Source organism: Leptopilina heterotoma, unplaced genomic scaffold, assembly GCF_015476425.1.
Source record: "Leptopilina heterotoma isolate Lh14 unplaced genomic scaffold, ASM1547642v1 Lhet_32, whole genome shotgun sequence".
NCBI lineage: Eukaryota > Metazoa > Arthropoda > Insecta > Hymenoptera > Figitidae > Leptopilina > Leptopilina heterotoma.
In genome coordinates, this window is record NW_025111017.1 from 848,578 (window position 1) to 870,638 (window position 22,061).

Sequence of the window (22,061 nt, forward strand, 5' to 3'; positions counted from 1 at the left end):
AGCTTGGAAAAATGCTATTCCAGGAGGAAAAATTCTTAAAAAATCGAGCGTGGTTTGCGATTTACAATTTCTGGACGAACAAATAATCCGTGAATATTTGTCGGCTCCAGCAGAGAAACATTTACGCATTCCATGTACGCGAGTGCATTTAAAATAAAGATCAGTTCCATCACTATTTCCTATTTTTGAAAAAGATGAAAATCATGTTATTAATAAAGCACATATAACAAACATTGCAGTTGAAGAATGTAATTTTGAAATAATTCGTAAAAACGCGAATGCCGTACCCTTACCCAGCGAATTGTGGGTAGTAAAAGTTCTTCCTCACATTATTGGCGATTCAAACAGTTCAAGCAGCGCCACTGTTGGAACTAATATATGCAGGACAGCTGGTCTATGTTTCTGTTTGTTTACTTAAACTTTATAATTATTTTAATAAATAAACTGTATATTATACAATTAAATAAATTATTTTATTAAAATCATTACAAAGTTTAAGTAAACAAACAGAAACATAGACCAGATGTCCTGCATATATTAGTTCCAACAGTGGCGCTGGTTGAACTGTTTGAATCGCCAATTGTGTGGAATTCCTGGTCTGGAGACAGAGTAGTTATTTTACATTGATTTATGGTCTATGAGAATATGTCAATAAAGGTATTGTGTAATATTTTTATGTAAAGCGTATTTAGAAATATTAATTTTATAATATATAAATTATTTTAAGATTGTTGTCCAAGAAAGAGAAGTATTTGTGGAAGGCTTAAAGTCTGTGAAAAGTATTAAAGAAATTTCACAGTTACTAATTTTAGTTTCCACTTTCATGCCGTGTACAGAACAGAATTCACAAAGGTTAAGAACAAAATGCGTACAATCACTTAAGAAAAAGAGAAATCCTTTTTTTGCCATCTATTCAGACTTTAAATAGATACACAAAATTTATTAAAATCCAATACGGGTTTCAGGAGAGTGTGTTTAAAGGGATCAAAGAAAAGACAAAAAACATATAATCTCAAGATGTTCATGGTATGCAATCGTATTAATTTTTATTTTACCTATTTTGTATTATTAAATTGATTGGAAATTAAGTTTAAGGGAAATACATAAATTACAAATATATTTATAGGGTGTTTGTTACGTGATGAAATGCACCTCACGAAGTTTCTGTATTTCAACAGAGAAAATTTAAATATTGAAGGATTTACAATCTTAGGAGATCACACTCCGGATCACCAAAAAGGTGTGGCAGGAGACCATACTTTGGTCGTAATGTTTCAGCCCTTGAAAGGGAAGTGGATCCAAACATTGGGCTGTTTCTTAAGCAAAGGAAGTGCATCAGGCACAGTCTTACATAAAATTATTGTGGAAGCAATAATTCTTGCTGAAAATGCGGGACTTGCAGTTGATGCTGTTACCACCGATGGGGCATCTTGGAATCGCTCAATGTAGAAGCGTTTTGGAATCACTGAAAAAATAGTCAGTTCGCCACATATTTTCAATCCAAAAAGGAGACTGGTTTTTTCAGATTTCCCGCACCTAATTAAATGTATTAGGAATTTTATAATTAAACACGGCCTGCGCGAAGGAATTTGGGTAAATACTTCAAATTATTTTTCACATATAAAATTATATTGCAAAAATGCTAATATCTTTATTTTATACAGACTCTAGACGGAATCATAGCTTTAATCATTTAGTACGTTCTCCTAGAGGTAGAAGATCCAGAAGGATTTAATATAAAAGTTAATTTTAAATTAACTAAAGACCATTTAGAGCCTAAATTTTTCCAAAAGATGAACGTGGCTTTAGCCTTTTTAAGTAAGAATAAATTATTTTATTTATTTTACTTTCTCAAAATTTTTATTTACATACTTAATTCAACATATATTTTTTAATGTAGTTCTTTGGAGTAGCAGATGTGCTTGAGTTTTTTCAAAATAGGCATCCTGAGCTGGAGGAATGTCATCCTGCTATTAAATTTTGTAAAAGATGGAAAGCCCTGATTACAGCTATGAATTGTAGAACGCCGTTAAACGCTATGTCTACTAAAAATGCTAAAAAAGAAAAGTATGATTTTATTACCGAGAACTCTTTTTACGGACTAAAAGTATCATTAAAAGCTACTCTAGAACTTTGCGAGTATCTAGTACGTGACTCTGGTTTCTTATACTTGATGACTTCACGCGTGAATCAAGATGCATTAGAGGTAAATAATTTATCTTCTACCTATTGCTTACAGTAGTTTACTTTTTATAAAAAATTATTAATATACATATTACAATATTTACTATAAAATTGTATAATATTGCAGAGATTTTTCGGTATGATGCGTGATGCTTGTGGGTCTAACGATCATCCGGATTCGCAATTGTTCATACAAATGTACAGATTAGTGTCAACTTTTTCATTGGTTCAACCACCAAAAGGATCTAATGTTGATAGTGCAGGAATTTTCAACATGCTTTTGCAAATAAATGATATTGCTAATAAAAATGAAAAAAAGAGCAATGGGAGGATCAAATAGATACCATTTTAGACAGTAGTTGCAAATCAGATGTTCTTATTGAAGCTTCTGATTTTCTGAAAGAGCATGGCTATACAGAATCGGAAAATTCTAGTTATGCATGTGCTTACATTGCTGGCTATGTTGCAAGAAAAGCAACTAAGAGATTTGCAAAGTTTGTTGAAAGTAAGAAATCATTTATTTGCACAGAATGCAAATCAAGTTTAATTTCATCAAAAAATGACGATATCCCTGAAAATCACGAACTAATAGAAATTAGATCCAAGGGTTTTTTGCTTCACCCATCTCTAAAATTATATAATTTAATCGACATTTTTGAAGTTGCAGTGATAAAAGTGGTGGGTAATGGCAATGTTGAAGCAGAGTTATTGTTTAAAGTTACTGAAATAGTAGAAAAATTATCTCCTCTACCTACTGTTGGTTGTGATAAACACTGTAAGCAAATTACAAAACGTATAACAATGTTCTACCTAACAACAAGAATGTTCTTTATTTCAAAACAATGGAACAAAAATAACAATCAAAGAACAAAAACAAAAGAAGAAAGAAAATTATCAAAACCAACGACGCAAGATATTGAAAAAATACCAGAAATTACAAGTAAACCTAAACGTAATAGAAAACGAACATCTAGCAATGCTGTTCTACCAAATATTAATGCGGAAGGCAATATTAAAAAATGCAAATAAAAAAAAGTACAGAAATAATATTTATGTAAAATGTAAATAACAACGTATAGTTTGTATAAAAGTTACATATATTATATGAAATTAAACTGGTTTCGTTATTAAACTAAGAATAATAATTTATTTCGCATATTTTCAAGTGTACAGAAAGTAATATTAACATACATACATAATATATTCTAATACTTATATAAACGTAAACTATAGTAAAATTATAAAAATCAAGAAAAGAGTGAATTAATCAAATTAAAATTACGAAGTTGAAGTCTACACTGAAAAAAAAATTCGGCAAAATGTGCTTTTTACTCAGGCAATTTTTGCCTAAGAACAAAAGCAATACACGTAAAGCAATTGATTCTTTTAAAAAAAGGCAATTTTTGCTTTTAAAAAAGGCAAAAATTTTAACTGAGGCAATTTTTACCCTTTTTAAAGGCAAAAATTGCCTTTTTTAAAAGAAACAATTGCTTTACGTGTATTGCTTTTGTTCTTAGGCAAAAATTACCTGAGTAAAAAGCACATTATACCGAATTTTTTTTTCAGTGTACAACGTTTATGATAAAAGATTTAATTATTATTTGATATATAATATAATTAATTAACTATTAATTAGTTAATTTATGATTAAAGACATTAAAGTAAATATTGTTGCAATTTTTTTTAATCAATGCATGTAACAAGAAAAATTAGTAAACAATAAATATTATTTATCACTTGAAAAAATAATTATTTTTTTTCAATCATTAATGATAAACGTTGTCGACCTCAAGTTAGTATAAAATTAATATCATTAGTTTTACATAACAGATTAAATATTTTATATAATAAAACATGATTAATGCTTATGTATGTTTTTACTATAGACGGCATAATAATTGATATATATTTGTTGTTTAATTAAAAAATATTACTTATTTCTAAATTCACTATTATTTTTCAACAGTCTCTTAAAGATTTAATTATTTCTTGAATATTAGCAATTTTTATAAATTTTGAAAATAGCATTATTTCGTTATCCAAATATACAATAACTTCCAGACTATTCAAAACAGCCAATCGTTTTTTAATAGTTTCATTATTTTCTACTGTTTGGAATCCAAAAAAAGAAGAATTCCCTGTTAAAAAACACCAATTTTCAGAAGGCATTTTAATAACCTTCAAATGTTTCTTAAATTCACGGAAGGTTAAATTTGTCTCCTGAGTGACAACGATTTTGCTAATTTGTGACATAACCTACGAAACATAAATCATTTTCAGAAAATCTTCATATGTAATCATTTCAATTTGTTTTTTAAGGCTTAGGCCAAAGAATCCAAATTTTTCATAAAAAAATTTTTGAATACAATTTTTAGTTAGTCATTAAATTTATTATTAATATAAATGTCTTGACGTTTCGATGGTAGCCACCATCCTTTTCAAGAGAAAACATTCTAAAAAATTACATTTAATTATAAAAATTATAAGTTATTAATTACAAAAATTATAAAGTACAATAATTGAAAGAAATTTTCTTTCTATAACAGAAACGTGAGAATACATACGTGGTAAAGCATGTTTAATATATTTTAGGAGTTGAGAAACAACTCCTCACCACCACCACTACATATTTAAATAAATAAAATCAGTAAAAAATTATGATTACATTCATAACCGTTTTTTTGATAAAGTCTCTCAGAGTAAAGTTAGCAGATAATTACCATAGATTATGAAATTATGGGAGATTCCCGGTTATATCTCTTATAGTGAAGCCCGGTTCATTGATGCTTTGAAGGTTATAAACAAATAAAATTCAAGTTTTGCTGAATTTAAATTTAATTTATAATTAATTAATTATAAGTTAAATTATTTTAAAAAACCTTGATAAATTTTACTTATATTTTGAATATCACTTTTAAAATTTTTTGAATTTTTATTTTTTATGATATAAATTAACTCTATTAAACGTCTTTTATTTTCATTTTCATCCGTTTCTAAAATTTTAACTTTGTTAAAATCAAAATTGTGTTTTAAGTCCTTTGCATGTAAAGATAATGCTGTATTGCCTGTGTCATTTTTTGCTCTCGTTGATCGGGCATCACTCTGAGAGACTTTATCAAAAAAACGGTTATGAATTTAATCATAATTTTTTACTGATTTTATTTATTTAAATATGTAGTGGTAGTGGTAAGGAGTTGTTTCTCAACTCCTAAAATATATTAAACATGCTTTACCACGTATGTATTCTCACGTTTCTGTTATAGAAAGAGAATTTCTTTCAATTATTGTAATTTATAATTTTTGTAATTAATAACTTATAATTTTTATAATTAAATGTCATTTTTTAGAATGTTTTATCTTGAAAAGGATGGTGGCTACCATAGAAACGTCGAGACAATTATATTAATAGCAGGAAGTCAATTCAACCTTTTCCAATCCTACAAATACTCGATTTTACAAGGCCAACTGTACAAAATAATACTCTACATGCTGATCGATTCTTCATTAACCGATTCTACAAAACCCAACTGACAAAGCATAAGAAATATTAACCATTAAAAACAATGATCGACTGTTCAATGACCGACTCTACAAATTCCGATATCCATTAATATATTATAATTAACCCTTTGAAGGGCGGTGGGACGTATACGTCCCACCTTTAAAAACCTCAATATCTTTGACGAAAATTAATATTTTTGAGTCAAATTTAGTGCGTTTTCTTCAGGAAGAATAGGGCTTTAAAAATATGTAACCTAGATCATGTTAAAAAAATTCCTATAGTTTAAAAAAATTCATAAATTATTGTTAAAAATCACGAATTTTTTAAACATTTTAAAATCAACTAAAAATTGTTACTCGGGGGTTTTTGGGGTCGCTGATTACGAATATGACATCAGTTTTTAAAAATTCAAAATGGCGGATCCAATATTATATGTCAGATGACAAATGTAAAAATTTATCTGCCATTTTGAATTTTTAAAAACTAACATCGGATTTATAATCAGCGACCCCAAAAACCCCCGAGTAAACATTTTCAAGCGAATACGATTAATTAAAAAAAATGTTCGCCATATTGGATCCGCCATTTTGAAATTTTAAAAACTAACATTAGATTCGTAATCAGCGACCCCAAAAACCCCCGAGTAAACATTTTCAAGCAAATCCGATTAATTAAAAAGAATGTCCGCCATATTGGATCCGCCATTTTGAATTTTTAAAAACTAACTTCAAATTCGTAATCAGCGACCCCAAAAATATTAAGACATGAGTTGTAAAGAAAATCCGTTTATATGAATAATGTGCCCCTCAAAGGGTTAAAAATCAAGACTCTTCAATGACCGACTCTACAAATTATAATTTGGATTAATATGACAATTAGAAAACCGGACACTTTTATGACCGACTCTACAAATTATAATTTGGATTAATATGCGAATTAGAAATCCCGACTCTTCAATGACTGACTCTACAAAATATAATTTTAATTAATATGACAATTAGAAGAAAACAGTTTAATGACCGACTTTACAAATTATAATTTGGATTATTATGACAATTAGGAATCCCGACTGTTAAATTATAATTTAGATTAATATGAAAATTAGATAACCTGACTCTTCTATGACCGACTCTACAAATTTTAATTTTAATTAAAATGACAATTAGAAACCCGACTCTTTAATGACCGACTCTACAAATGATAATTTGAAATAATAAGGCAATAAGAGAACGCGAATTTTCAATGACCGACTATACATTGTAACGTTGATTTTAGATAATCACGTTATAAAAACCGAATTGAGTTTTCGCCGAAACTTATTCAGTTAATTCTTGATTAATTATTATAAATTAAATGCGGTAGCCACAATCGAACTCAACATTTTACTTTATTATTATCTTGTTGAATTGTATAGAATCAATATAATACAAAAATGTTGAGTTGTATAAAAATCATATTGTTTATCTCAAGAGAATTCCACACGTTTTGGTTGATTAGAAAACACAATGTTATTTATTGTTATTTAATTATCAACCGACCGAAAATGTGTCAACAATTAATATTAATCGGCACAAATCTACTGTCAACTGGCAACCACCTGTCATAGATGTTGGGCCTGTTATCATGCTGCTGGGGCGAACCCAAGGTGCGCATGACATATATACGGGACCGAAGCAGGATGTCAATTAACCTAATTTCGACAGTTCGTGCCTGGCTGCCGATTGGTAATTACGGTGACACCGCGGTTGATCAGTTTCATTATTAAAAATCAAAGATGGATTTCCGTGCTCGTCTGGACCGGATCAAAGGTTAGTGTCCAGTGCACATCTTCCTCGTTATCTTGGGAATATCACCGGTGTACGGTGTGACCGAGAAATAGTATCGAGAAGGAAGACCTCATGGCAAGCCGATAGGACGCCGCCATTTTCGGTCGACCGTCGCAATCACCGGCGTGTGGAAGTTCTCAGTTCTCTTCACAAAGTTCAAAGTTAAAATAAAAAGAAGAGTGATTTAAAAGAAAATAATATGCTTGTGTGTTCTTATAATTTTCTTTATTCATTTGTTTTATTTGTGTGTTAAATTCAACTTGTCTCTCTCCTCTGTGTGCGGTACTCGCGCCCTATTATTTCAATATAAAACGTAACTTCGTAAATAAAATATTGAGCTCGGTAAGAGCTAGTCCGGGAAAGTTCTTTGTTTTGTTACAGCATCGTGATCCGGGTAGTTTACCTACCTGGCGCCGGGGAAGTTCCCTAAAACGGGTCATCGATGGTGTATTATAAGTTCGAAGTGTGGAATTTATAATTCGGCAATTTGGAATCCGTAAATTGCCATTTTTGTAACGATTCGCGGGTAAGATCCGCAAGTAAACGTAAGGATCGTTACAACAGTGGCGCCATATTTCGAGAACAGACAAACGGGATTTATCCTAAACCCAACTCGACAATGGGAACCAGCCCCTAGATTTTCCCAAATGTCGAGCACTCAATTCAGACCACCGAGAGATGTCGCGAGAATCGTTCGGAGTTGGAACATTAGTTTCGACGGACAGAAAAACGCTAGTGTAGACAATTTCTTATGGCGAGTTGAGGAAGGTAGGGCCGCGTCTTTTCTATCAGACGAAGAACTACTTGTAGCTATACCATTTCTTTTGACAGACATAGCAGCCCACTGGTATCGTCAAAACCGACCATTTTTATTTTCCTGGGAAAATTGTAAAAGCCAGTTTAGAAACCGCTTCGGTGACGCTAGGTTCCAAGATAGGCTCGAAGAACAGATTATTTCGCGAAGACAAGGTCCTGGTGAACCAGCGATCGATTTTCTGACCTGCATGTATGGTTTATACCAACTATCTACGCGACCAATAGACATGACAGCTCAAATGGATCGGGTTTACACAAATTTAAGAGCAGATTATCGGAGAGCAATAAGACGACACGAATTTTTCGATTATAACGGTTTAACCGAGTTAACAAACGAATACGAGAGAGCAATAATGACGAATCCCGACGACGTACTCCCACCCGCACCGGAAAAATCGCTAATTCCGGAATACGCGTTTAAAGGAGCGGAGAAAAGTACTATCGACTCGAACAAAGTTGCGGCTATCGATTCAAAACCGGATCAAATCGGAAAATCGTGCGGAACGGACGAACCGAAAACAGTCGGTGAAAATACGAACGAAGTTTGGTCAAAGATAATGGACGCGTTAGTAGCAGCGTTGGTAGGTAGTAAAATGCAATTCCTATCGAACAATCAGAATAACGCGAATAAACAAAATGGCGGAGGTTCCAAGTGGAACAAGAAAAAGAACTCTTCGCCACAGAAAAATTTGGATATTAAGAAAGACACAGCCAAGCCCACATCGAGTTTACAAACCGATAAAGAAAACAATTCTAATCAAAAAGAAGTAGTTTGCTGGAATTGTAAGAAAGTAGGACATTTTCAAACAGGTTGCGCTCAACAAAAACGAAACGACTATTGTAGGCGTTGTAGTAAAGAGGGAGTGACAACAAAAACGTGCGAAGGTTGTCCGGGAAACTTGAAAAAGGAGGAGAAGTAAAGGTCAACTCTTTCTCCTTAGAAAAAGAACAGACCTCAACAACAGTAATAGAAAAAACCGCGGAAGAATCCGAACCCGTACTCATAGAAAACCGGAAATCCGTGGAGACCGTTAACAAGAAGTCGAAAAACCGGAAGGCCACCAGTAAATTCGAGGCCAACCAAACTGTCTTGCTAAACGATCGCGTTGAGGGAATAAATGGTGCATGTCCTTGGGAGAAAAACCAGGCGATTATGTCACTTTTGAAATCGGACATCGAACCGAAGTTAGTACCAGAACAAAAACCGCTGCGATTAGAAATTAGGGAACCGCCAGCGGAAGACAAAGGTTTTAGTTTAAGGGTATTCACGAATATACGGATAGGTAATACCCATAACGTACAAGCCTTGATAGATAATGGTGCATCGCGCACAGTATTGGGAGATATCGGTTTAGCAATTTCCGACAAGTACAAAGCGGAATTGCAACCGGCAACCGAAAAAGCAGTCGTGACAGCCGACGGTACGGTTCGTCCAGTAAAAGCAGTCTGCTATCTCCCAATAGAGGTCGATCGGGTATCTCGCATGATGAAGGTGCTGATCGTCCCAGGAATGGGTGAACAGGTATTCCTGGGAGTGGACTTTATTCACACCTTTGGCGTGGTACTCGATGGTAGTCAAAGAAAATGGTACATGGCCGACTACCCAGACACGGTACACCATTATACAGAAGAGGGTATAGAAGCAATTAAAGTCACAGAAGAAAACACCCCACCAGAAGTAGATCAAGTAAGCGGGTTAAAAGTAATCTCTGCCGAAGAGAGAAACGACTTAGAACAATTTATTTCTTCTATACTTAGATTAGTACCAGATAACTTACCTGCGACAGACCGCGCAGAACACGTAATTGACGTACAGAATCACCCAGCTATCAAACAACGGTATTATAGGGTATCGCCGAAAGTACTGAAAGCGATGCACGACGACGCGTTAAGAATGTTAGCCGAAGGAATAATAGAACCGTCAAAAAGTGGTTGGTCGAGTCCGGTAGTTATGGTCCGAAAAGCGAACGGAACTTACCGATTATGTATAGATTTCCGGAAGCTTAATAAAATAGCCAAAACCGACGCGTATCCGTTACCGAAAATGGACATGATACTGGAAAAGCTCAGAAAAGCAAAGTATATTACGACCTTAGATTTGAAATGGGGTTATCATCAGATCCCCCTTTCGGAAAAAAGTAAAGAATATACTGCTTTTACAGTTCCAGGTCTTGGACTTTTCCAGTTCACTCGTATGCCATTTGGGTTGTCAGGTGCCCCAGCGACATTTCAGAGAATGATCGATTCTCTGATCGGACCAGAAATGGAACCATACGTATACGCGTATCTAGATGACATAGTAATAGTGACAGAGACTCTAGAAGAACATAAAGAATGGCTCAAACTAGTAATAGATCGTTTACAAGCGGCAGGTCTTACAATTAATCCTGAGAAAAGTAAGTTTGGAGTAACATCCACAAGGTATTTAGGATTCATTGTAAACCACGAGGGTTTACAAGTAGACCCAGAAAAAGTAGAACCCATCCGCACGTATCCCGAGCCAAAAACGGTTAAACAACTAAGACGATTTTTAGGAATGGCGTCATGGTATAGACATTTCATTCCCCAATTAGCCACCTTAGCAGAGCCCTTAAACAAATTGTTGAGGACAAATGTTCCCTGGGAATGGGATGAGAGCCAACAAATCGCGTTCGACAGTATTAAGGAACAACTCGTGACAGCTCCAACTCTGACATACCCCGACTTTACGTTACCGTTTGAACTACACACCGACGCGAGCGATTTCGGTATTGGTGTAGTTCTTACCCAAGTACAAGAAGGGCAAAATCGAGCAATAGCTTACGCGAACAGAACGTTAACAGCAGCCGAACGAAAATACTCGGTCACCGAAAAAGAATGCCTCGCGGTAATTTGGGCGGTAAAGAAGTTCCGCCATTACCTCGAAGGGTTTCATTTCACGGTCATTACCGATCACAGTTCACTACGCTGGCTCCACAACTTGCATAATCCGACTGGACGGTTGGCCCGGTGGGCGTTAGATCTCCTAGAATACGATTTCGACGTAGTGTATCGCAAAGGTTCAGAACACTTGGTTCCTGATGCACTATCGAGAATGTATGAAGAGGAGATGGCGCTACCGATAGCCGCTATGGAACCGGTGGAAGATGCATGGTATTGCCAGCGTGTGAAGGAAGTAAATGAAACTCCGAGAAAATTCCACGGATGGAAGGTAACCGACGGTAAACTTTATCGTTATCGCCCAAACCCGTTAATTGATTCGGTAATCGACGACCTCGACGCGTGGAAATTAGTAATTCCTAAAGAACAGAGAAAAGAAGTATTTAACGAAACTCATTGCGAACCCCAAGCAGGTCACCTTGGGATAGAAAAAACGTACAGACGAGTATCTGTACAGTATTACTGGCCAGGTATGTACCGCGATATCAAAGAATGGGTAGGAACATGCGACACTTGTCAGAAGATCAAACCCGATCAAAGACCCGCGGCAGGACTCATGGGAAAAAGGGTAATACAAACACCATGGTCAGTAGTTGCAACAGATGTTATGGGCCCATGGCCAAAAAGTTCGCTAGGATTTCAATATTTAGTAATTTTCGAAGACTTATACACTCGTTGGATAGAATTAGCCCCGATGCGCAAAGCAAACGCGGAAACGATAATTAAAGCTTTCGAGGACTTAATTCTCAACCGATGGGGAGCCCCCCAAGTATTAGTTTCGGATAACGGTACAGAATATGTAAATCAAGCGTTCGAAGGGTTAACCGAAGCTTACGGAATCAAACACGCGTTTACTCCAGTATACCACCCGCAATCCGATCCGGTAGAACGGGTAAACCGAGTAATTAAAACAATGATTTCAGCGTACGTTTCCAAAAATCACACCAAATGGGACGTATACCTAAAAGACCTTAGATTTGCGTACAATATAGCAGTGCACGGTAGTACTGGTGTAAGCCCGGCATTTCTAAATACGGGAAGGGAACCTAGGCCGTACAATAATTTACGGTACAGAACGGAAGAACCGACAGAATTCGAAGCGACAAACGAAGACGAATGGTTAGAGCGAATAGAGAAACTAAAAGAGTTACAAGACCTCGTCTCGCTACAAATGGACAGCGCTTTTGACAGACAGAAAATTCACTATGACAAAAGACGTCGAAACATAGTATTCCAAATAGGAGACAAAGTCATGTGCAAGAAACTAGTAACTTCATCCGCTAGCAAGAAAATCACACGAGCGTTCGGTGGTAAAAATCAGGGACCGTTTACAGTAATACGAATTTTAGGACCTTCCGTATACGAAATCGCGACAAATGAAGGTAGATCACTAGGTAGGTTCCCCATAAAACTCTTGGTCCCCAACAGAGAACCTAGGGATGGGGGAGAAAGAGATAGTCCATAAAAGGAATCTCTTGTAAATAGAACATGTAAATAAGTAACGTAGAATAGGCATGTTAGTTAAGATTTTGATAATTATTATAAGAAAAAGAGCAACAACGTCAACCTTCTCGAGAGAGATACCAATCTTTTGGTTTGTTGTTGTTTATATTTCAAATAATTACGTTTAGTATTTTTTTCTCTTCTTAAAAGTTTTCAATTGAATAATTAAAAATTGGAATTTTGTTGTTGTGGACCATTCTTGACCTATCGACTCACCTTTGTCATCGAGAAACACACTAAATATTTGTTAAAAAGAAAGAATCCGAGGACAACGGCACCTAACGGTTCAAATTAAAAACAAAAGGAAGGTAGAAAGGACATTGTACGTAATAAGGTAATAAATTTGGTAAAATATAGATTTCCAAAGCATCACGTACCATGTCAGATCGATAAAGGTTTAAGGGTTGTTAAGGGTTTAATAATCAAAGATAAAAAAAATATGGATAACGAGTGATATGTATTCTGGTCATAAACCCGAGGTTCAGGGATATGTTTCGGCTAGGCCAAGGGGAGTTGTAACGTTGATTTTAGATAATCACGTTATAAAAACCGAATTGAGTTTTCGCCGAAACTTATTCAGTTAATTCTTGATTAATTATTATAAATTAAATGCGGTAGCCAGAATCGAACTCAACATTTTACTTTATTATTATCTTGTTGAATTGTATAGAATCAATATAATACAAAAATGTTGAGTTGTATAAAAATCATATTGTTTATCTCAAGAGAATTCCACACGTTTTGGTTGATTAGAAAACACAATGTTATTTATTGTTATTTAATTATCAACCGACCGAAAATGTGTCAACAATTAATATTAATCGGCACAAATCTACTGTCAACTGGCAACCACCTGTCATAGATGTTGGGCCTGTTATCATGCTGCTGGGGCGAACCCAAGGTGCGCATGACATATATACGGGACCGAAGCAGGATGTCAATTAACCTAATTTCGACAGTTCGTGCCTGGCTGCCGATTGGTAATTACGGTGACACCGCGGTTGATCAGTTTCATTATTAAAAATCAAAGATGGATTTCCGTGCTCGTCTGGACCGGATCAAAGGTTAGTGTCCAGTGCACATCTTCCTCGTTATCTTGGGAATATCACCGGTGTACGGTGTGACCGAGAAATAGTATCGAGAAGGAAGACCTCATGGCAAGCCGATAGGACGCCGCCATTTTCGGTCGACCGTCGCAATCACCGGCGTGTGGAAGTTCTCAGTTCTCTTCACAAAGTTCAAAGTTAAAATAAAAAGAAGAGTGATTTAAAAGAAAATAATATGCTTGTGTGTTCTTATAATTTTCTTTATTCATTTGTTTTATTTGTGTGTTAAATTCAACTTGTCTCTCTCCTCTGTGTGCGGTACTCGCGCCCTATTATTTCAATATAAAACGTAACTTCGTAAATAAAATATTGAGCTCGGTAAGAGCTAGTCCGGGAAAGTTCTTTGTTTTGTTACAGCATCGTGATCCGGGTAGTTTACCTACCTGGCGCCGGGGAAGTTCCCTAAAACGGGTCATCGATGGTGTATTATAAGTTCGAAGTGTGGAATTTATAATTCGGCAATTTGGAATCCGTAAATTGCCATTTTTGTAACGATTCGCGGGTAAGATCCGCAAGTAAACGTAAGGATCGTTACAACATATAACAATTTTAATTAATATGACAATTAATATTAATAATAATCCAAATTATAATTTGTAGAGTCAGTTATTGAAGAGTCGGGTTTTCGAATTGTCATATTTTATCCAAATTATAATTTGTAGAGTTGGTCATTGAAGAATCGGGATTTTTATTTATAATAATAATGGATATCGGAATTTGTAGAGTCGGTCATTGAAGAGTCGTATTTCTAATTGTCTTATTAATTAAGTCTATAAATAATTTGTAGAGTCCGTCATTAAAGAGTCCGGTTTTCTAATTGTCATATTAATCCAAATTATAATTTGTAGAGTCGGTCATTGAAAAGTCTGGATTTCTAATTCGCATATTAATTAAAATTATAATTTGTAGAGTCGGTCATTAAAGAGTCGGGTTTTCTAATTGTGATAGTAATCTAAATTATAATTTGTAGAGTCTGTCATTGAAGAGTCTGGTTTTCTAATTGTCATATTAATCAAAATTATAATTTGTAGAGTCGGTCATTGAAAATTCTGGATTTTTAATTATAATATTAATGGATATCGGAATTTGTAGAGTCGGTCATTAAACAGTCGATCATTAATTTTACTGTTTGTTATTTCTTATGCTTTGTACAGTTGGGTTCTGTAGAATTGGTTAATGAAGAATCAATCAGCATGTAGAGTATTGTTTTGTACAGTTGGCATTGCAGAATCGAGTATTTGTAGGATTGGAAAATGTTGAATTTTTTTGTCTTTAAATAATATAAATATTATATACAAAACAGTATTTGAAATTATTTTGAAAGTAAATAATTTACTTTGTTTATAAAACACAATTTCGAAAATAAATTCAAATAAACTTTAAACGCATCGTTTGTGTTGGTCGCGTCACAACAAAAGCAGATGACGCGAAATATGAAAATTTGTACTTTTATTTTTCCCCGCAAGGGACGCCACTTCTGCTACGCTCTAAATTTTCGTGATCATGTTCCCTAAAGTGGGGACAATCCTCACAACAAGTTAAGTCTCCTTATTACTACTTCATGCATCAAGATAAATCTAACTTAAAGCTAACCTATAATTCGTTTGCCTCTTAGGTACAGTAGTGTTCAATGAAGCCTTACTCGGACGAACGTGTTGCACTCATGGGAAATATATAAAATATATGAGTGCAACACATTCATCCGAGTAAGGCTTCATTGAACACTACTGTACCTTTCTTGGGAGCGAGTCACATATTTTTTTGGTTTTTTAAACATAAATAGCAAACCTTGGTCCGATTTTCTCCATGTGAGAAAGTAATTTAAGATATCTTAAAATTATTACTTGAAAGACTGTAAGAACACAAAATTAAGTAATCAAAGCAGAGGGGGACCTGACATTAGAAAATCGTTGAGACACGATTGTTTTGATGTACGACGTGAAAAAAATTATAGATCATGTTTTTAATGTTTGAATGACAATAAAGCAAATTCAGGTAGACAATATTCTTATCCTCGAGAGAATTTCTCTGAGAAAGTTTTTTAAGTCAGTTTGGGAAAGATAATAAAATTTGCTGTTAAATGATTATATGTCCAACTTTTGGATTAATAGTATCGGATATATAAAGTGATAAAGATAGGTGTAATTGTCGTTTTTAGTAAATTTTCATTGTCCAACTTTTATGGGCTGCAAATTTTAGAAAAGTGTTTAGAAATATGTTAGATTTGCACTAAATGAAAGCTTAAACTTACAGCATTAAAATAAGATCAAGAACACTTTAATTTATTCATTGATTTTTAAGTTTTGAGTAAATTATTTTAATCAGGCACAAAAAATTTCAATGAACTGATTCAAGTGTGTGCTTGTCTGGCGCTCGTCTCGCTGAGCCAAAATAGGCAAGTAGCCGAGTGGTCAATGAATAGATAATAGAGTTCTTGTTTCTTTTCCTTATTTTAAAGCTGAAAGTTCAAGCTTGTATTTAGTACAAATTATGAAATTTTCTAACACTTTTCTAAAATTTGCAGCTTATTAAAGTTTGACAGTGAAAATTCACTGAAAACAAAAATGGCACCTATATTTATCACTTCATATCTCCGATACTATTTCTCCAAAATTCTTGGACATATAGACCCGTAAGAAGGTTTATTTGTATGAGAAACATCTTGGCTGGCAGGAGGGATTACTGATAGTAGCACAAGACATCAATGCTTTGTCAATGCTATAACGTCAATGTAACTAACGTAGGCGGTTCAGGGTCTATCTTGGCCAGATGGTAGTACCCTGTTTAGGCTCGCTCGTTTCTCGACACGGGACAAGGAATAAAACAGCACGAATCATGAAAATGAGCGGTTAAAAAATGACTACCTGCAAGGTAATGCTTCGGCTAAATCCCTCCGGTTCCGATCGTCAAGCCCATTGCGTGGGGCAATGGCCGGTGGCCCGTGGATACAGGAGGGTAACAACGCTTTAAAGATTCCACAGATCATCGTAAAAAGAATCCAAGTAGACAAAAGTGGTGTACTAGGACCCAGAAGAGGTAGCGATTCAAGTGTGAGTAGCTGCATTAGCTAGGCTGACCAGAATTCCATATGATTTTTGGAAGACAGGTCATGCTTAGCAAAAAAAAACCAAAAAGGTTCTCCACTAGGTAATGAAATGAAACAGATAAGGTTTGGGGCGATAATTATTTTACTATATTGGTTATATTATTACATTACTTTATATCAATATATTTTTAATATACATTTTATAAATAATATCACTATTTATAATACTGTAATATTGTATTGCTTTTTTTACCAGACTTTACATATACTTCTCACTGGAGTGAATTTTTTTTAATAAAGTTTTATCTTCGGCTAGTACTTTGGAGAAAACTTCGCAAGACATACTTATATTGAATTTAGCAAAAATAATCGACCCAAGTGTATCTACTGTCATTCGTGACTTTTCAGTGGTCCATAAATCGTTAACGTAAGAAAAAAGTCTTTCTACACTAGCATTCGTTCCAGGAAGACAAAGAAATAATTCAACTATTATTTTCAAATTTTAACAAGGAATAAAATTAGTTTTAAAATGATCAAATACTTCAAGACATTTTTCTCCTATCTCGGTTTGTTTTTCACTCAATTTTAAAAACTTTTCTTCCGAACAATAATTTTTGACTATTCTTACTTCATCGAATAACATGTTGTCATCAATTTTAATGTTAAATGTTTCGTTTAAAAATAATACGGTTTGCAGAACATCGTGCTCCCATTCGAAGTTCTTTCTGAGGAGACTCCACTGACAATGTTTAAAATCGTTTGTATATTTCGTCTATTCGTTTAAGTAATCAAGACTGTTTTGATAAAATTTTTTAACTTCTAAAAGAAATTTCCGCTTAATGCCAGGATTACTGTCTTCCAAACGATTCAATAAATTATTGACTATCAGTGGCATAAAATTTGATTCCAGTCTACTTTTAAAACAGCATTGTGGAAAGTTACGGCTTGACTGTGAATGAAATACAGATAAACTTCTGATAAATCATTTTCGAAAAAATTTTGAATAATTTTGGGACACTTGTCTATACTTAAAAAATAAGACTTCAGTGGTTCAAATAATTTAAGAATTCTCTCTATTGCTGGCATTAATGAAAGCCATCTTGTTTTTGAATGCTTTAATAAGGTCCTAAATTCCACGGATGCTTCTTCGCAAAATTCTTTTAAATTTTCAACTCTTACTGTATCAGCGTTGAAGTAAAAATATATTTTTTGAATTATAACTTCAACATCAATATCCATCAAATTGGAAGAAGTGTTTATAGCATTGGATACAATATGAGCTTTACATCCTATTCCAACTATATTTTTATTTTAAGCTCTCATCAACTTTTTGTGAACATTATTTTAACCTCTCCTATTCAATCCGCCAAAATTTGTGTTAGTGTTATCTGCAGATATAGCTATTAATTTGTCCTGTATTTTGTACTGTTCAATTACTTTTTTAATTTGTTTGCAAAGAATATCAGAAGTCTCACCACTTACTTCATCTAATTTTAAAATTTTTATGTTAACCCCAGTTTTAAAATTGAAATAACGGACAAGGACAGGGTATAATTTAATAAATTTATGATTAGAAGCATCGCTCAATATAGAAACATACCTTGCTTCTTGTAAATCATGTTGCAGATTTTTTAGAGCATAATTGAAAAAAGTACTTTTAATTATTGCTTCACATTTTGTTCTGGCACAATGAAATTCTTTGTCATAAAGAGTTTGTAATAATTTTGTAGTGCAATCCATGCTTCTGAAACTTTGGTTATGAAACATCGTACGATACGCAAATGTTCCCTCAGCTAGTGCTAATTTCATTTCACTTACAAGAAACTTTTGATTTGAATAAAAAGATGATACTTTTTGAGATGATGATGCTGCTTCCAAGGATTTTTTGTGTTTGGCGGTTTCATTGTGTTTGGTGATACTTGATCGCCCTCCTCTAGAAATAGTGAATACAGAATTACAGACTACACATTTGACCATACTATCATCTTTATCATCTGCAACTTTTATATAAATGAAAAATCACTTTTTAAGGGGGAGTGACACCTTTGACTCGAAAAAAAATCGAATTTTTTTTCTTTGCTTAAACGAAACTTTATAATGTGTAGAATAGAAATTATATCATTAGAGATGATTTCGAAGTTATTTTATGTGAAAAAAATCAAAATCTGTAAAAGGTGTCCAAGAGCGCTTCAAGTGCTTTCAAAACTTTAAACGCGTTTTTCTCGAAATGACGTTTTTCAAAACGGTGGGCAGTCTAGCTAGAACAGTTTTGATCGGATTGACTTCGGACAAAGTTTTTTTAATTTTCATTTACTAATGCTTTCGAGTACGTAGCGGATTTTGTTTGGTTTCTTTGTTTTTTTGGCAACAGATTTTTTGATAAATTTTCGCCCTAAAAATCGACTTTTTACTTCAAACAACTGCCAAATACACAAAAATTAATATTTTTAAAATATCCTACGTACTCGAAAGCTAAATCTATCTTAGATTCAGAAAAACTTTGAATTTTTGATTTAGATTAAACGGTCTAACCGGAATCTTGCCCACCGATTTGCTCTGCAGGGAATGGAGACCAACTTCGGCGCCCTCTATTGGCAACAAATTTAATTTTTTTTACGTATAAATATATTTTTGTAAACTTAAAAAGTTAACAAATAAATCCCTCAAAACCAAATTTTGTTTACTTTATTCCCGTGTTTTAAGAAAATTTATGAAAAACAGGTTCAAAAGTGGCCTCAAAGGTGTCACTACCCCTTAAGGTTTCTGAAAAATGGCACTTTCTATGTTTCTCTTTTTCCGACATTTTTATTATATTTGAGTTTTTCTAAATTATATAGTTTTGTTCAGTTAATTCTAGTTATATCTACATAACCTCTCATTTAATTATCAATAATATAAATATAGTTTTACACACATACTGATATACACACACAATTAATAATAAAGCAGATCACACTTGATTATATATGTGTATTCAATAATTAACGAATAATAATTAATATGTGTGATTAAATTAAGATTTGAAATCTTTAGCTAAGAAATAATACGTATTTCTAAGATCACTACTATACTGTGTTTACTTTAAAATCGATATCGATGTAAAGATTGCACATTAAAGTCGATATATATTGAAAGTTCACTTCTAAAGGTGAAATCACAGTCAATGAGTTTGACGCATTGACCAATAGGTCAATGAATGTACCCTAATTTTACTAGAAGTCACTAAAAGTAACAGGCAAAAAAATACGTCATAAGATAAGATTTTAGGAAGACAAGGTAGAACGTATTCGTGTTTTCGGAGGACAAAGGAGGATGGAATGATTTTGGAGGACGGCGTTTAAAAAAGGAGGACTGTCCTCCCTAAAGGAGGACGTCTGGTCAGCCTACGATTAGCGTTTTCAGCAACGCTTCTGCTGATGCTATAGCTATTGATCATCAGGACAGGGACACTTGTATTAAGGGGCACACCTTGTGTGAGTGACTGAAAAAAACGTCGATTTTTAGGAATTTTTTTCAGGGAAATTATTGCATCTAATTTTTTTTAAAGTTTTGTACATGTATATTTGTATAAATAGTGAACATTTTGTAATTTTTTCAAAGAAAAATATCTTTTTTTTAAGAGTTATTCGCTATATCCAAAAAAACCAGTTTTCCCACTGCTGCAGTTATTGCGGCCTTCTGAGTGACTGAAATAAAAAAAAACAAAAAGATTATTAAACTAGAAGATATTTGTCGTTCAATGAGGCTCCAGTTTTTTTATTGGATGAAAAATAAAATTTTGGGATGCCAAGAACCATCGGATTTTTTTGGCGAAATTGAAAAGCTTTTTTCAAAACTCCGCCATTTTGTTGCAATTCAATATTTTTTGACATCCGAGGGTCATTGTACTGCAAATATCTTCTAGTTTAATAATCTTTTTGGTTTTTTTAATTTAGGTCACTGAGAAGGCCGCAATCACTTCAGCAGTGGAAGAACTTTTTTTTGGTTACTCAGGAGATAGCGAATAATTTTTTTAAAAAAGGATATTTTTCTTTGAAAAAATTACAAAATCTTCACTATTTATACAAATATACATGTACAAAACTTTAAAAAAAATTAGATGCAATAATTTCGCTGAAAAAATTCCTAAAAATCTTATTAATTAAATTAGAATCTGATAAACAAGTCGAAGTACTTGTACCTATTCGAGATTTGCTCGGGTGTATTAAAAGAAATTGTGTTACATCTACGAATGGTAAGCTATTTTTAATATCAATAACTGATAAACTCTTACAGTTAAAGCCCAAATCTGTTAATTTATGAATTTTTTAATAAAGACAAATTGTAAATAATCCTCAATTTTTTAGGTTTTAGATATAAAGCTTACGATCTAATATTTTTAATAATTTTCTTTATAACATTCCCAGAAATAACCATTTTTTGGCGACTGCTAATTTGTAGAAACATTAGAATAACGAAATGACATTAAGATCTCTGATTTATTTATATTTTTAAAAAATGTACAAGTTATTAAACATATTTTTAAAATTATGGTTTTTAAAACTGAATATAAAGTAACAACCATGATAATTCCAAGGTAATTTAATTTTCTTTAATGTCTGAAATTAATTATGTGGAATTCATCAAGGAAATTAATTATAAATTTCATGAATTCGATAGTTTATTGTGTTCGGCATAACCTTGATAATGATAACTCAAATTTTGATGAAATAATGGAAACCGATAATCATACTGGTAAATAATATTTATTAAAACATTTTGTAAATTTTTGTATTATTAAAAACATTATTAGTGTATGTTTATATAGTCGCAGTTAATTAATTTATTAAGTGAAGGATGGCATGATTTTATAATAAACTAATAAAACAGTAAATAAACTATGTTGAAAATAAAATTATGCTTTACAAGAAAAAATACAATTTGTTGACATAAACCTATATGTTAGAGAGAAAAAAAAAGAATAAAAAAATCAGTAAGAGTGTGTCGTTTTCGTTTACGTTAAATGCAGATATATTCCTTCAACATTTATTGTTAAGAGATAAGTAATTTCAAAAAAAATTATAAATTAAAGTGTAAATATTAAATTGACAAATCAAACTGCAAAAATATTTCTTTAAAAAGTTTGTTTGTTTTTGAGAAAATAAAAATTTTAATGTTTA

At 33.1% G+C, this 22,061-nt stretch overlaps 1 pseudogene; it reads left to right on the plus strand.

Annotated features, from left to right (window-relative positions):
- The first annotated feature begins 638 nt into the window (after positions 1-638).
- LOC122504827 lies at positions 639-2,524 on the plus strand (annotated as a pseudogene).
- Positions 2,525-22,061: the final 19,537 nt, after the last annotated feature.